Source organism: Capsella rubella, unplaced genomic scaffold (assembly GCF_000375325.1).
Source record: "Capsella rubella cultivar Monte Gargano unplaced genomic scaffold, Caprub1_0 scaffold_3, whole genome shotgun sequence".
Lineage (NCBI taxonomy): Eukaryota > Viridiplantae > Streptophyta > Magnoliopsida > Brassicales > Brassicaceae > Capsella > Capsella rubella.
In genome coordinates, this window is record NW_006238921.1 from 10,702,037 (window position 1) to 10,718,642 (window position 16,606).

Genomic DNA, 16,606 nt, shown 5'->3' on the forward strand with positions numbered 1-16,606 from the left:
CCCGCTACCGCTTGTTAGTACAGGGGAAGGATACGCCGGGCAAGAACCAAGGTGAAGAAGAAGAAGGAGAACCAGAGACAACTACGTGGTTTCTCATTCCTCCGAATAAGGTAAGTTCGGTTTTCATTGTTTCCATTTTCTCTTAAGTGTTTTTGCAGGACCTATCAACCGAACATTTGTTTGTTTTATTTCATTGAGTCTAAGTCCTAGAGAGTCGAACCTAAGCCTCCGACTTGTGGAGAGGGTTCACTTGTGCGAATGACACAAGTTTCCTTTTTGGTTGTTTTTCTTTACTTTATTTTGTAACCGTTAGTTTATTTGAGATTGAATCTCGACCCTCGAAGGTCATGGCTGAAGGACTATTAATAAAGTCCCATTCGCAGCCTTGTAGTCACGTTTTAACCTAGATCAATAAAGTTGCATTTTCTTCTCTTGCGCCGTTTGCGAGTTGAGAGTCCTTACACGAGTATTCTTGAGTGGTTTCCCCTTGAATCAATCCGTGTGAGCTTGTTACTTGGTTGATCGAATCCCCTGCTTCCCCTAAGCTATCTTGTTCCATTGAGTTTCGTCTTGTTTGCGGTTTTATCGAGAGAGAGCGAAGGCCAACTCGATCGACCCTAGTTCGTGCGTACATGTGACCCTTGGAGCGTATATCATAATTGCTCGACCAAGCTTGTCGGACTCTCGACCAGACCTGTCGGCTACCGACCACCCTTGTCCGAAAATCACCCTCGGACCGAGTAACCGTCAGTTTTCTCCGAAAAATACGGAACACTCGATAAACTATTCAGCTTACATAGATTTTCTCGGTACACTTGATTTCCATCGATGAATATCGATCACTATCGTTAAACCTTCGATCCATAGCTTTTCCTTCGATAATCCTTCGAGCATTGATCTCAATCCTCGATCACAAGCTCGACTAGAATACCCGGAAACGGATGCTACAATTCTCCCCCACTTAGAATGAATTCGTCCTCGAATTCGGTGGTTATTGGAATCTCATTCCAATCTTTAAACTCTTTTCAACAACACTTAGGAGCAGAAATCTCGAAAATCAAGCAATCATCAACAATGACACTTCATTCCTATAGATTTTCCGACTTACCTCAGTTCTCTACAACTCCACTCACAAGTTTGGCATTAGTCTCTTCAACCTAGCCCACCATTTCCGATCACAATCTTCCCAAGATTTGATTTTTACATCGGACTTGTCTTACCCGGACACATTAACAGAAAGTCCTCGACCACTTCCTGACCGACCATCATTCCTCGGTAATACCTATGCACGACACTTCCGTTGCCCAAACACACATATTCTGAACACTAACTCAGAAACAGAATTCTTGTTCCAACCAAACCATGATCGAACACCGACTAACCACATTCGGAATTTCCTTTTTCCTAATTAGTTAAGCTATTCTACTCTCCAAAGAGTATATTGGTTCACGATTATGTCTTAGATACACAAAGTCTCGAAGCACCTCACCCGTTTCACCTCAACCATTTCTTAAGTACGAATGCTCAACATAACTTATCCGACCCCAAAATTGGACCATCTCCAATCGCTCAGAAACATAACTATTATCTCGGTTTCCACCAAGTTATAGTTTTCACAGAAGACTTCAAGAACTTCCGAGCATTTCCACTACTCCCTTGACGTATACAGATTTTTCCTGGAATCGCCTTTATTCCCATGGACTTTACAAAAATTTCTAGGATTCTTCCAACCCTTACTCATTGTTTGAGATCACTCGGATCCCACAGAACCCATGAATCGTTCTTAATTCTCAGAATATCCTTAGATCACTTAAGATCATCATGGCCCTTACGTATCATCCTTGATACTATCAGAACATTCAGATCATTCCCGATCATCTTCCGAACCCATATCGGAACATTTACCATACTTTGACGAACATATCTCGGTCCCCACAGACTATACAAATTCCACATAAATTGATAACAAGTTTCTACCAACAATGAACAAAACACCTTGGTAGAACAAGTCTTCGCAAAACTTTTTACACACACGCTTCGGCGAACTCACTTATTCCCAAAGGCTTCCTAACAAAATTCCAATTGCGAACACCACCCGCTCCCACCGGACAGATAAATTTAAACAGACTCTCTAAGTCCTCACAGACAAACATCAGACATGGCTCGGCAATCTCACTAAATACCCGATACCAATATAACCGACATTCAAGTTTCCGTTGACAACATGATAGACACATCTCGGCGAACACTCTATGTTCCCACCGATGATCAAACATACATGTCTCGGCAAACCCTCAAAGTTCCCGTAGAGGATGCATCAGATTCATAACCATCACTCCAAGCGTATTATGGTTGATACTATGGGCAGTTCATCTTGGCCAAACAAGATCGTCTTAGCGAACTCAATGAATTCCCAAGTACGCGATCACAGAACTCGCCGAGCATGATTATCCAAAGTTACTAGGCAACTCAAAACAAGACAAACCTTAGCAAGCATCCATGCTTCCAAGCGTGTTATCCCATTCTGATTCCTGAGTAAAATGAATCAATCACCTCGACAGAGTGACATAACAGGAAACGACTTAGCAAACCCACATGGTTCCTAACGTCGCCAACAGAACCGGCCTCAAACTCCCATCATCACACCATCAATCCCACTGAAGTTCAATACACTAACTACCGGTTACCTGACTTTAATGATATGACTTTCCTAGTCAATCATCCTTAGCTTAATCGCGATCTTACTCTCTGACCCGATTCTTCCAGAACCTTTAGCAACCATTCATTCTACTTACCATCCCCGGACGGTACACTTCAAGATTTTCCAACCTTGGAACTTTCATTACCGTGAATGAAATCCTGAATACTTGAACAGACCAGACTCAATCCAGATCATCCGACAATGTAAGATTGCTATCTTGACACTCGGCCACCAACAAAGTTCTTGTGAAGTCTCCCCCACTTCACGTTCCGGCAACTGCTTTGCCTTGACGAGATCACTAAGGAATTCCATTTCCTCTGCCGCGATTACTCGTCCATTACAACTTTAGAATGTTAGATTTCCCGTCTACACATTCTTACCAAATCCTACCAATCCCGACAGTTCATTGCCAAGAACTTTATCGCTTGCTAAAAAAAACTCTTAAGCAAACTAGATCAACCTCAAACGTTTCCCCGGGTAAATTCCAGCAATCCATTGCCTTATCCATACTTTCACGAATACTAATAACAAATTAATCCGGTGGAGTAAATTCTAAACTTAACTTTTTCCAAGTCATTTCACAGCAGCTCTTTCATAGTGGTTCACCGCTCAGAAGTCCTTCCAAGACTAGCGTGATCCATCACTACAAGTGATCCTTCTCACAAGACTCTTTTCGAGAACCGGCTTAGCTTCAACCTTGAACTTTCCTCGGTAGCTTCCTTACGCCTTAACAACTTACTAAACAAATCCCCAATTTGCAAACCAGATTTCAGACCCAATGACTTAACTTCCATACTTAGCCATTTTCCAACTGACTTCGATCAACCATTCCCGATGAATTGATCAAGTTAGTAACTTAGTGATACTCGATCTCTCCGACTTAGTGATTTCCGATCACTAACTAGACACCTCCCAACTCAGACTTCCGAACAGATGCACTAACATTCTCAGGAAACCTTAACCACACAACTTCTTACTCGATCATCTCGCCGATCAAGTATACTAAACATATCACAAATGCTTTTCCATAACATTAACCGCGTCTAATCGAACTAGACAAGCCAAGATTCCATTCAAGACTCTGTCCTAGAACCGACTACGCTCTGATACCAATTTATAACACCCCGTCCTCGCTACTAGGACTCCGACCACAGAACACACAGAAATTCTACCTCGCCGGAGACGAAAAAATTCTGATAAACTTCCGACGACGATTCAACTTCCACAAACTTCACAAAACAGACCGATTCCAGCTACCAACATAACTAGAACAACCTACGCAGCGGATTAAAATCAACAATAGACATAATTAAACTTAACTCAATCGTACCTTGGCCATTTATCGAACAAACTCGTCCGACCAATGCACACGAATCCACGAGTCTTCTCGATACTCCAATGCTCCAGCTTCCGAAACAGCTTCCATAACCGCTCAGCCATCGATGAGTCATCCAACATCTCTCTCGGTACATAGTCACTCAGCCAACCATCCCCACATGACTAAGTACAAAGAGAGATGTCCGGAATCAACATCACACCGAACATACTTACAGAACACTTAATCAGATCAACACCACTCCGATCAGAACCTTTGATCTCTCGATCAACAGACACACATGATCGACCCTCCTCGACCAACAGAACATCCGGACATGATCTTCTCGGATCATCGAACCGCAAACTCTCGATCATGAATCAACACTCGACAGAACTCTCGATCATGACTCATAATCCTGATCCATACACAGATCCGTACTTTCACTCCTCAATCTCACTCACGGAACCAAACTCTCGATATTCATCGTTAAGACCTTTGATCTCCGAACAGCTTTCTCGACAAAACTAACCGATCATCCCAGAATCTCGAACACTTCTACTCGATCTCGATAACCGCCAATCGATCACGAGTACAACGACATTATCCAGTAACCGTTAGGCAGAACTGACCGATCTCAACAGATTTCTATTAGAACTCGGCATCCATCTGTTTATCGACGATAAACTGCTCATACTCTTGATGAAACTCAGATCTTCCATCATACATGAACTTCTATCGACCCTAGTTGATCCCAGAAACCACATCCTCGATAAACTGCTCGTTGATCGATAAGGATCATTAACGAATCTTCATCCTCGACGATAATCACTCATACTCGACTCACAATCACCATCTCTCAACCTTTTCTCGAAGAAATCTCCTCGTTTCTCCCTTTTTCTCGAGACTCTCTCGCAAACATAACATAAGTGACGAAGAATATCGAGTAACTTCCTTTATAATCGATTCTTACTTCAGAAACCGTCAAGTAACTGCCACTTAACTCAGATCCGCGTGTTTTCTCAAGAAAGTAACCGTTCCCGCCAATTCTCTCGAACAATTCACACGCATCAACTCGGACATCGATAATTGCTCGACCAAGCTTGTCGGACTCTCGACCAGACCTGTCGGCTACCGACCACCCTTGTCCGAAAATCACCCTCGGACCGAGTAACCGTCAGTTTTCTCCGAAAAACACGGAACACTCGATAAACTCTTCAGCTTACATAGATTTTCTCGGTACACTTGATTTCCATCGATGAATATCGATCACTATCGATAAACCTTCGATCCATAGCTTTTCCTTCGATAATCCTTCGAGCATTGATCTCAATCCTCGATCACAAGCTCGACTAGAATACCCGGACACGGATGCTACAGAGTTCCTCCTCTTCAGGAGCTGCCTCAGCTACGAGCTGGACGACATTCTGGGCCTGATCGAGCTCGTCAATTGTTATGTCCGGCATTCCACCGTTCATGAATCTCTCTGCGAGCAGATGCATGAGTTTTTTGCAGTTCCGGTTAGCGTGTCCAGCCACCTTGTGGAGCTCACAGAAGGAGTCGTCTTCCTGCTCCTCCCGGGTCCACTTATTGCTGGGTAAGGCCCCGTTTTTGCCTTTTGGTCCGAACCCTTGTTTCGACTGTGCGCCCTTTGGACCCCCCTTCTGGTGGTCCACCGCAAAGTTAGCTGGTCCCGGTCTTTGACCCTGCAAACTCCATCTGACTCCCTGATCGAAGCTCGGCTTGGGAGCTACTTTGTATTTCTTGGCAAGTGCGGCTTTCTCCTCCTCCGCTACGACCTAGTTCAATTGCCGGTGGAGGGCGTCTTAGATACTGGAGGGGCGGTTAACCGTCAACTCTTCCCTGAGTCGAGATTCATGCCACAGACCATTTTTGAGGGCAGACAGTGCCGCCAAATCAGAGAGCCCGGGAATCATAACCATTATCTCTTTAAATTTGGTAACGTAAGATCGAAGCAAATCATTTGGGCCTTGACTAAGATTCCACAACTGGGCGTCGGTTACACCCACCCCTATGAAACTCGAATATTGCTTCACGAACGTGGTAGAGAGCTGGGTGAAGCTGTCGATCATCCCCTCTTGAAGCGAGGCAAACCACAGGAGAGCTGGCCCGACAAAGGCGAAGAGCTTGCAATACTCCGCGTCACTCCTCGTGAGGCTCGAAGTCCACCCTTCCTACCGTAAAGAGGAAAGTATGTAGGTGAACTTTAGGGTCCCCTTTCCCTTCATAAATGAGAAATTTGACCTTTCGCGCATTCTTGATGCGCATTGTCGAGATTCTAGGCAAGAAAGGAGTTCGCTTCAACTCTTCGATAACTCGGTCGATATCCAGGGTGGAGCTCCTCGCATGATGGACCTGTGATTGCATGGCCACGGTCTCATTCTGCAGGAATGAAACTTTTGGATTGGGCACGGCCCCCGCCCTATGCTGGGGCGGAGTGCGGATGTGACCAGGTGTGGAATTCCTACTCGCGGGAGGAGGAGTTTTCTGGCCGGAGTCCAGAATGGCCACCCCTTGCGGAGGTGCCAATGCTGACAAACCAGTCTTTCTTGACTGCTTTTCTGCCGAGTTCGCACCGACAGGGGGGCTGGTTGCCAGTTTCCCAGGGACGTCACCGGTAACGCCCCACCAAAATCGAGCATGCGCGATCTGTGGAGCGTGCTGCTGACAGATGTCCCCTCCACAAGCGCGTCCACTTAGGCTGCGTAAGCGTTGTGGGCGCTGGACAGCTCTGAGACAGTCTCGGATGAGGCAGCCACTTTAGCGGTAGACTGCTGCTGCTCTCTCTTCCTAGATAAATCCTGCAACAACTTCTGAATAGAACTGAGAGTTACCTGACTGTCATCGCCCGACATTTTGCAGGGCTGACGATGGAAGGTCGGAAACGAGGAATCAGTGGGTTAGGGAATAAGGTCCCCACAGAGCGCCAAAATGTGGGAGCTGAAATCCACGAACTGAAACGGAGTAAACTTGAGTGGGCTCCTAATTCCCTGTCCAAACTCGAAGTAGAATTGCAAATAGTTGGGAGAAAAGTGCTTAGTTTTATTCAGTGTTTTTAGACAAAAAGCCGACCCCTCTACATTTAGTCTTCTCGACTATCTATACAATTTTGGTGAACATTAAACGTCCGGCGAGCTCAGCTCCGCAGATCGCGCGATCTTCATTAAGGCATCGTTTGACCTGCTGATAGTCCGTTTCGATTCTCTTTTCAACTCCTTGAATCCCACCGGATTCCCCTTAGCAGGTTGAGCAGTTCCGAGAATGGGCCTTCTTAAACAGGCCCAAGCGACGTGGGCGTTGGCCAAGGATGCCAATTCTGGTGCCTACAATTGTCTAGTTAAATCAAGTTTAGAAATTTCCAATTCTAAATTAATGTACTTGTCTTTGCCAAAGGTTATTGATGCAGGTCAAGTCATATGATGGATGACAAGACTGTAGAATTTAACAACCATGTAGCAACTCCAAGGGAAGTGGAGAATGACATAAGCCTTAAGGAGAAACTTTCGGAAACAACGGCATCACAAGTTTACGAAAATAAGACGTGTGAGCAAGCAACTGTTGAAGCACGTGTGAAGGCACAACTATATTCCACATCATCTGATCTTGCTTCACACATCACACTAATTAAGGTTGAGTTAATGCCAAACACCTTAAATGGTATCCTAGTAAGTGAAAACTACGATCTTGTTCGATATTGGAATAATTTAATAATTAATCGTAGCTCCAAAGACTTTGTTTTAAATGATTATATTTCAAGTATAATGCACTTGATTATAGTCTTAAATATCCAGAAAGATACAGGTACCATAGAAGAGTATCATGATGAGCAAGAGACCACATCCCAAAGGATATTGAATGTGGAGCAAACGGAGAAACTAGCAAAGAGTGATAACATGCATCCAAATCAAGAGCTTAAGATGTGTTTACCACCTATTAAAGATGATGAAGTTAGCACCAACAACATTCTACTACAAGAAGAACCACCGGACCAGTCATCAAATCAATCAACCTTGTTGATTTTGAAAGATACACTCACCGAAGAACCATGTCAAGTAAGTAACCCATTCTTTCGATTTATTTTTAATAATTTGAATGATGTGAGTATGAACTTGTTAAGCTTTAAAGAGTGTGACAAAAACGTAGGTCTCTTAAACAAATCTATGGAATTAGCTTCTTGTTTTAAATCATATCGATTAGTTGATTCACTTTGTGACCTACTTATTGAACACTTTATGAAAAAGAAATGGTTCAGCCCATCCTTGTTTTATATGTTTATATTGGTCCCATGACTGTATTAATGCACTTGTTCTTTGTCAAAAGTGTCAACACCATTGCAGGTACAAATGAGGATCATAAAGGCGATTTACCGAAACTGAAGAAACGCTTGAATCAAAATCAGACCCGGAGTAAACCAGCGCCATTGGTGATTACACCATCCCTAATGGAGACTAGGAGAGTCCCAAGTTATTTCTTAATCAAAGAGGAACCCCCGGATTTCAAAGCTCAAACAAAAACCGGAGAAGGAGCTAACCACGTTACACCATCAACCGTTGTACTAGATCAAAACCGAGGAGTAATCTTTACTTTCTTGCTCAAAGGAGAGCCACTAGATGCACCATGCATCATGAAGATAGAACAACACCAAGGTAAGAAATTGAACTCTCAAAAATGCATGAAAGCTAACTTGCTTTCTCTTGGTGCAGATTGTACAGTTTCGAGGTCGAAACATTTTCAAGAGAGAGGGTATGATGCAGACATCATAACTAGATCAGACCAAGAGAACACCAATCCGGTCTACATGGAAAATTTTGGAGAATCTTTGTCTAAGTGGAGTTCTGATCAAGTACAAGGTGAAGGGTTAATTATTCACCATGATATTAACCCTAAGAAGTCCGACAGTTCAAGAGTGATTAAAAATCAGCAAGTCAAATCACCTTACTATTGGGATATGACTGTTGCACTCTTTTTCCCTTATCTAGGGTTTGTCCCAATGGGTTTACCTAGAAAGGTTTTAATGAGGCAACATCAAGTCATCAAGGAATCATTCACCATCCATATGATTCAAAGATGAAAGCTGATGTACATTCTGATCTACTCGCGGACAAGCATGCTGAACTACTCGCTGACAAGCATGCTGAACTACTCGCTGACCGACTACATGAACTACTCGCTGACCGACTGCCTGAACTACATCAGATTGCGAGCTGTGAGGATTTGAAGTCTTTTAACACTTGGATCAGCCATGAAGGTAGCCCGCACAGTTATCTGATTCACTACAAGGCCCCAGTCCATGGAGAACATCCCAAGAGAAGACCCAAGTCCAAACCACCATTTGAATCAAGGTCATTGATCTACTTAGAGCGATATAAGGAAACTCTCCTTTACTTTCATGAAGACGTGTTCCAAAGCTGCATATGGAAACTAAGAGAACTTGTAAGCCACACAAGACTTGTCCCACACGATCTTTGGTACACCTAACCACACAAGAAGCCGATGAGTCACTACTTGCCATACATGGAGCAAAAGGAGATCAAGCTGCAACGACTCCTTCCTTATTCACTTATGCACGTCTTCAAAGCTTCCTACAATGAACCTAGACACCTCAAGGAGTCATGGATTCTCACCCAAGCTTTCAAGACTCAAGGCATCTCTCTACTTGCCTTATTTTGCCGATTTGGTTCATAAAGTCCCAACGGCAAGTGTAATTAATTTTGAGCGATTTGTTTCTTGTTTTACATTATTAGGACGTGTAGCTGAGCCTATATAAGCTCATTAGATTGTTCATTTTTAATTACCCTTGATCAATTTAAAGTAAAAGAAGTTTTCTTCTTGTCAAAGTTTGAGTCTTTGTCAATTTTTTTCTTTAGTTCTTTGTGAGTGAGTTACTTAGTGATTTAGAAACCTGCGGATTAAGTTTATTGAGTGATTCAACAACCTTCATTCGTGCATTGATAGAGTGAGTCAATTACCCCACTGATTAAGCGAGTCAATCACCTGTACTATCCCCTATACCACCCACTGATTCATGAGAGAGTGTTTCGGGCCAGCTCGTGAATTCCACCTTCCGCAAGCTAAGCTTCGAATCTCTTGATCATCAAGTGATCTAAAGTTTGGAGTGATTCCAATTCAATGTCCCATGCTCACCGCTGCGAACTACATCGTATGGGCTATGAGGATGAAGGTGATGCTGCGAATTCATAAGGGAGATGATTGAACCAGGATCAAACGTAGCAGACAAGAATGACATCGCTATAGCTTTGATCTTTCAATAATTCCTGAAGTCCTTATACTTCAAGTCGGTGGTCAAAAATGATATAACTGTGGTGGAACAAGATCCGGAGCTCAAAGACGAGGAGCAGCTTGTAGCGGAGGAACAGCTCGTAGCCGAGGAGCAGCTCGAAGCAGAGGAATTATCAAGGCACATGAAGCTCATCCAATCAATCAAGAAACTACTTATGGAGCTAGACAAGAAGTAAGAATACATGGTTCAAGACTCCCTCATGAAGATCACCGCACAAGAGGTTCGGTAAAGGGTTAAGTGTTGCTTATGCAATCCTTTTCCCTTGTCGAGTTTTGTCCCATTGGGTTTTCCTGACAAAGTTTTTAATGAGGCCTAAGTAACACTTTCAAAGCCATTTTCCAAGCCCAATTCGTGGGTCCAAGGCCATCACCTTGCCTTGGCATTTTTCTATCTTTTCTCTTCATTCTTGCATTTAATGTTTTTGTTATTTCCAAGACTTGGTGCATTGACTTGCATGAGTGTATTTCCAATGCACATGTGTATTTCTAAGGCACTTGTGTATTTCCAAGGCACTTGTGCATGCTCTTGCATGTTCTTCTTCTCTCTCATCCTCCTCTACTATATAATCCCCATCTACCTCTCCTTTGTAACTCATTTAATCTTTTTATCAAAAACTATTTCTAAAGTTAGATCACTCTCTCTTGTTCTTTCTTTGGTGTGTAATATCCATAGGCAAGTCCAAGTTCGGTAAATCAAAGGCTCTTCCGCAACCTTTGTGCGACCATTCACTTCATATCCTTTTGGCTAAGTGATCTCACGATCCTTTAGGTGCGAAGTCTATCCTTCCCTCAACTTCAAGAGTGTCGATTCTAGAAGGATCGCATTATGTGGTATCAGAGAACACTCTGAAAAGTTGAGTTCTCTATCATCTTTCATCATTCCATTCCATCTTCATCCATATTCCATTTCATTTTTTGTTTTTATTTTCGTCAGTTTTTGTTTTTCTGGATTATCTGTCATTTTGTCGAAATTTTCATAAATCATTTACTCATCAAAAAATTACAAACTCAACTGTTTCTGAAACTAGAACGAATCTAGTATTTTACAATATTATTTCTGGAACTTTTGCACTTGATTTCATAATTTATTTTGTAAGATCGAGTTCATCTGTTTTTAGGCATAATTTTCATGTTTTTTACTTTGAACTAGTGACTGGTTTCTGTTGTTTCGATGGCAGGGGAGGAGAAATCCAAGTCATCACGTTTGAGAAGAAGTGCCAACAACAAACTCCTCATTGATGCTTTCTCCAAAATGATGGACGACAAGAACGAAATGCTTGCAAAAAAATTTGACGAAAGGCTTAAGCCGATCGAGGAACTACTCAAAGGAAAAGAAAACGTGTCGGCCTAAAAAGTTACCATCTCGAAAGGCGAGAGAAATCAAAAGGAGCAACATAGTCAAGCCCCGAAGAAGGAACCGATTGATAAAATTTCCCCAAGTAGTCACTCATCTCACCGGAGCAGACGGAGGCCGAGACGTGCGAGACAAGATATTCAACCACTCGTAGCCGTTCAAAGTCAGCAACGCTCAAGCAACAAGGACGAACGAAGTGAGAACAAAATTATTGAAAATATCTCCTCGTTGCAAGCTAAGTGTACTCTTTCATCATCCCGATGTGATGTTGTGCTTAATAAACTTGATTACAAGGTTATTTAACTCGATAACTTAACCGAAGTAAAGTATATGAGGAATCGATCACAAGGAGCAATGGTACACTAAAGACTTGCGAGACTCGTTCTTAGCTAAAGCTAAAAACACTTGCGAGACTCGTTCTTAGCTAAAGCTAAAAAGACTTGTTGTTTGTTTTTTCAGTTTGTAAATAAAAATGCAAAAATAAACTGTGATTAAAGTTATAAATTAAAGACATTGGGCATCAGGGTATTTTCAGAGAATCAATGAATAAAAAATAAAATTAATAAGGAATTCTAACATGAAGAATCGTTCTTGAACATGAACATAATTTTAGACTAATTCTCTCTCAAGACATTAATCACTAAATTTAACTATTCAATTACTAAACTCTCATTTGTAATTTCCTAGCCAAATTCGCATTATAAAACAGGTTCATTTGGTTCATAAAGCATTCTAACATCAACTCTCGCAGGTTAGAAATACAATGCTCAATTTACATTCATTCACGCATTTTATCGAACATCTCTGAAACACATAAAAGCCTAAGTTCTAAAACAGGGTGATCAATCCTATTCTAACATTGAGAACATGTAAAATGAAGAACCTAAAGATTAAGAATTCCCTAAACACATCTAATCTATCAAATCACTGAATCTCCAACTAAGAACCCTAAAATCCAATTAAGAGACTACTCAGACATAGCAATTGAAACAAAGCAAATAAACATTAGAGAAAACATGATGATATTCCATAAACAATAAGAAAGGGTTTAGAAATCTTCTCCAAGTGTCAAGAGGATGGATTCTTCTCCCAAAATTGTTTTGAAAGCAAAGAACAATGTTTTGAACTTAGATAAATATCATGAATCGCTGCTAAAAAGTCGACTCTAGGGTATAAAAACAATAGGAGACGAGTTGGGTCTGTTTCGGATCGAATATGGGCCAAACATTGCGTCAGAGGTAAGAGACCGATCGATTCCAATGTTAGACCGATCGGTCTAATGCTCCCAGGTTTTACTTCTGCATCAGCTTCAACAACTCGTCAGAATGACCTGTCTTCACGAAATCGGGAATAACTCTTAAATGCACCGTTAGATTTCCTTAAAATCACTTGAAACCGAAATCTAACATCTGTCTTCATCTTGTGTCAAAAGTTGAGAAAGATCTAACGGAGGAAACCTGTACGTATGATCTCAAACATCTGACGCTTCTACATGAATCTGCATCTCCAAATGTGTGTTTGCATCCCAAAACGGCTCGTTTTATTCCACAGCAACCTAAAACCTGTGGTGACTCTATAATGGACTAAATGACTCTAAGAAAACATTTTGACTCAATAAAATTTATAAAATGAAAGAGAAAAGAAAGACTTAAAACCGATAAAAACACAATATATCAACTCCCCCGACTTAGATTCTTGCTTGTCCTCAAGCAAAACAAAAATCTTAACCAAGAGAAGAGGTTTGAAAACACGAGAACTCACATATCCTCTGGGATCATGCTCTTAATCAATTGCGTGCAAACCACTACCACAAAGTTTATTTTAAACCGTACAATAATGTACTTCACCATGACATCATGAGATCCCTAAAGCACAAAGAACTTCATAATCAATTAACTTAACCTTTTAACATTCATTAACAGTTGCATGCACTCTCACAAATGGGATATCGAACACGTTATGGTCTAGGTGTAAAGGCTGTCTTAGGTGGCTCAAGTGTTTAAGGTTCAGCAGTAATATGAATGGATGCAAACATTATGCAAAATCACAGTGAGACACAGACCAATTGGGAGGTACATAACTTCCCTCTAACTCGGATCACCTTAACCACATCAAATCCCAAGCAAAAATCATATCACCTTAACCAAATCAAACCCCAGACAAATCATAAGTATAATAGATGCTTTTCAAATAAAACCAAAGACATGTCGACTTTTCCGGTTCCATTCTTTCTCCTTTCCCGTTCTTTTCTCTTTTATCTTTTTTTTTGACAGGAGAGTGGAACCGGTTCTCGTCTCACAAGCTGCATCAACAAAACTCAATCATGATTGCTCACAGCACATGCTCATGAATATATAAATATAATCACAAGAACTCAATGTCAATCACCCCAAACAACTACAGTTACAATCCTAATTAAAGGAAAGCTATGTCGGTCTGTATACTCCGTAGTTTTTGCAGATAATGACAATGACATTGACATACGAATGCATGTGGTCTGAAACATGGATAGGGCTATAGGTGTGCTACTAGACTAAATATGAGTCTAGCCATTCAGAGTTTACAAAGAGTGATAAAATACGCGAACTAAACTCTGAATGTATGATCCATTACATGATTGCCAACCCCCTAAGTGAGATATAATAAGTCAAAATTAAGTTCAAATAAGCAAGGTTAAGCTCAAATCATCCAAATTTCTAAGTGAGAGATTATACGAGTGATCTAGTCATGAATTTTCTAGAAGTTCCAAGTTATCCTTAAACAATGCTAAATGGTCCCAAGGCAATGAAATTAAGGAAGGTGCAATTCCCTAAGAAAAGCTCATAGTTCTCAAACAAAATTTTGACTCAATAAAACAGACACGATTTTGACTCGATAAAACAAACTAACTGACTCAAGAAAACATTAAAATGAAAAATAAGAAAAAGCAAATTGCATCAGTAGACTAGTGACATCCTCCCCCAGACTTGCTTCACGCCGTCTCGGTGTGAGAACAATTCCAAAAGAAAACGTCAAAACGAAAAAGAAAAAATAAATGAAGATGAAAAAAAGAAGAATAAAAATAAGAAAACTGACCTGGGACTGGTGGTTGCCTCCCACAAAGCGCTTATTTTTTTGTCTTTACCTTGACCGCTCAACACAAAATATTAATCATAAGAATCAAAAGGTTGGGCCAATGCACCTTTAGTCCTTCTCCTTTTACGGCACAAAACAATATGCACAAAGTAATACACAATTATCCATGATAAGGAGGCAAAATAACCAACAACTATATTTACTTCAAATGTAGCATATATCTTGAAATCTTCATTGATGGTTTGATGCTCATGAGGATCAAATGCATTTGGTGAAAATATAAAATCAATTTCAAGTCTTAATGAGGTTTTAACAAAATAGTCAACTTCATCCCCATTAATTTCATATAGCACAATATCTCCATCCATATAATCAACCTCAAGATCCTCAGTCTCATGCAAGATGTTATCAATATCTAGCACAACTCCTAAATATGATTCTTTAAGAAGAGATCTAGATATTTCAGGCATTGAAAACTTAAACTCGAGATCATGAACATTTAAAGTACAATGGCATTCAGTATAAAACATATTTCATGGTTATCTCTAGCAAGTTTTTATGCTCTTAAAGTATCTAGTTGTTGAGACTCACCTATCAAATCATAACATTCACTGATAATCTTGGGAGTATGCAAACTAGAAGTCACATCTTCGATGCAAGGCATAGGAAAATCCTCAAAATCATGAATTTGAAGGGTTGAAACGCATGTACCTTCCATTTCGCTCGGTGGAACCCAATATATTACCTTTTCAAGATCATGTGATTCTTTGATATCATAGCCCGTGAGTTGCCTTCCTTCATATGCTGCCCGCAACGATATGAGGTTCAACCGGCTGCTCGCTAAGTCACTCCTTGTCAATGTTGGATTCTCCACGTAAAGTTCATCCAACTTCACTTTTTGTTCTGGTGTAAGAACACTCTCATCAAATGGTGGCTCTATATATGGCTCATCCTCTTCTTCTTGTGGCCAATCATTGAATTCCATGGCCAACAGCTCCTAAATCACCAAAAATAAATAAATCTTGTTAGTTAAAAAAAAGTGTAGAGAAAATGCTCTAGACTAAAAACTAATCCTAAATCTTTAAGTAGCGCAATTGCTCCCCGGCAGCGGCGCCAACTTGATTACAAGGTTATTTAACCCGATAATTTAACTGAAGTAAAGTATATGCGGGATCGATCATAAGGAGCAATGGTACACTAAAGACTTGCGAGAGTCGTTCTTAGCTAAAGCTGAAAAGACTTGTTTTTTGGTTTTTCAGTTATTAAAGTTTTAACTCAGTTAAACCTTTAAATTTTGACTTTTTCATCGGCCCTTCACTCGCCGCATATTAAACTTATAAATTAAAGAAATTGGACATCATGGTATTTTCAGAGAATCAATGAATAACAAATAAAATTAATAAGGAATTCTAACATGAAGAATCGGTCTTGAACATGAACAGAAGTTTAGACTAATTCTCTCTCAAGGCATTAATCATTAAATTTAACTATTCAATTACTAAACTCTCATTTGTAATTTCCTAGCCAAATTCGCATTATCAAACAGGTTCATTTGGTTCACAAAGCATTCTAACATCAACTCTCGCAGGGTAGAAATACAATGCTCAATTTATATTCATTCAGGCATTTTATCGAACATCTCTGAAACACATAAAAGCCTAAGTTCTAAAACAGGGTGACCAATCCTATTCTAGCATTGAGAACATGTAAAATGAAGAACCTAAAGATTCAGAATTCCCTTAGGACATCTAATCTATCAAATCATTGAATCTCCTACTTAGAACCCTAAAACCCAATTAAGAGACTACTCAGAAATAGCAATTGAAACAAAGCAAATAGA

The 16,606-nt window shown here is 40.7% G+C and overlaps 1 pseudogene; it reads left to right on the top strand.

Annotated features, from left to right (window-relative positions):
- Positions 1-7,456: 7,456 nt before the first annotated feature.
- LOC111831519 lies at positions 7,457-9,628 on the top strand (annotated as a pseudogene).
- Positions 9,629-16,606: the final 6,978 nt, after the last annotated feature.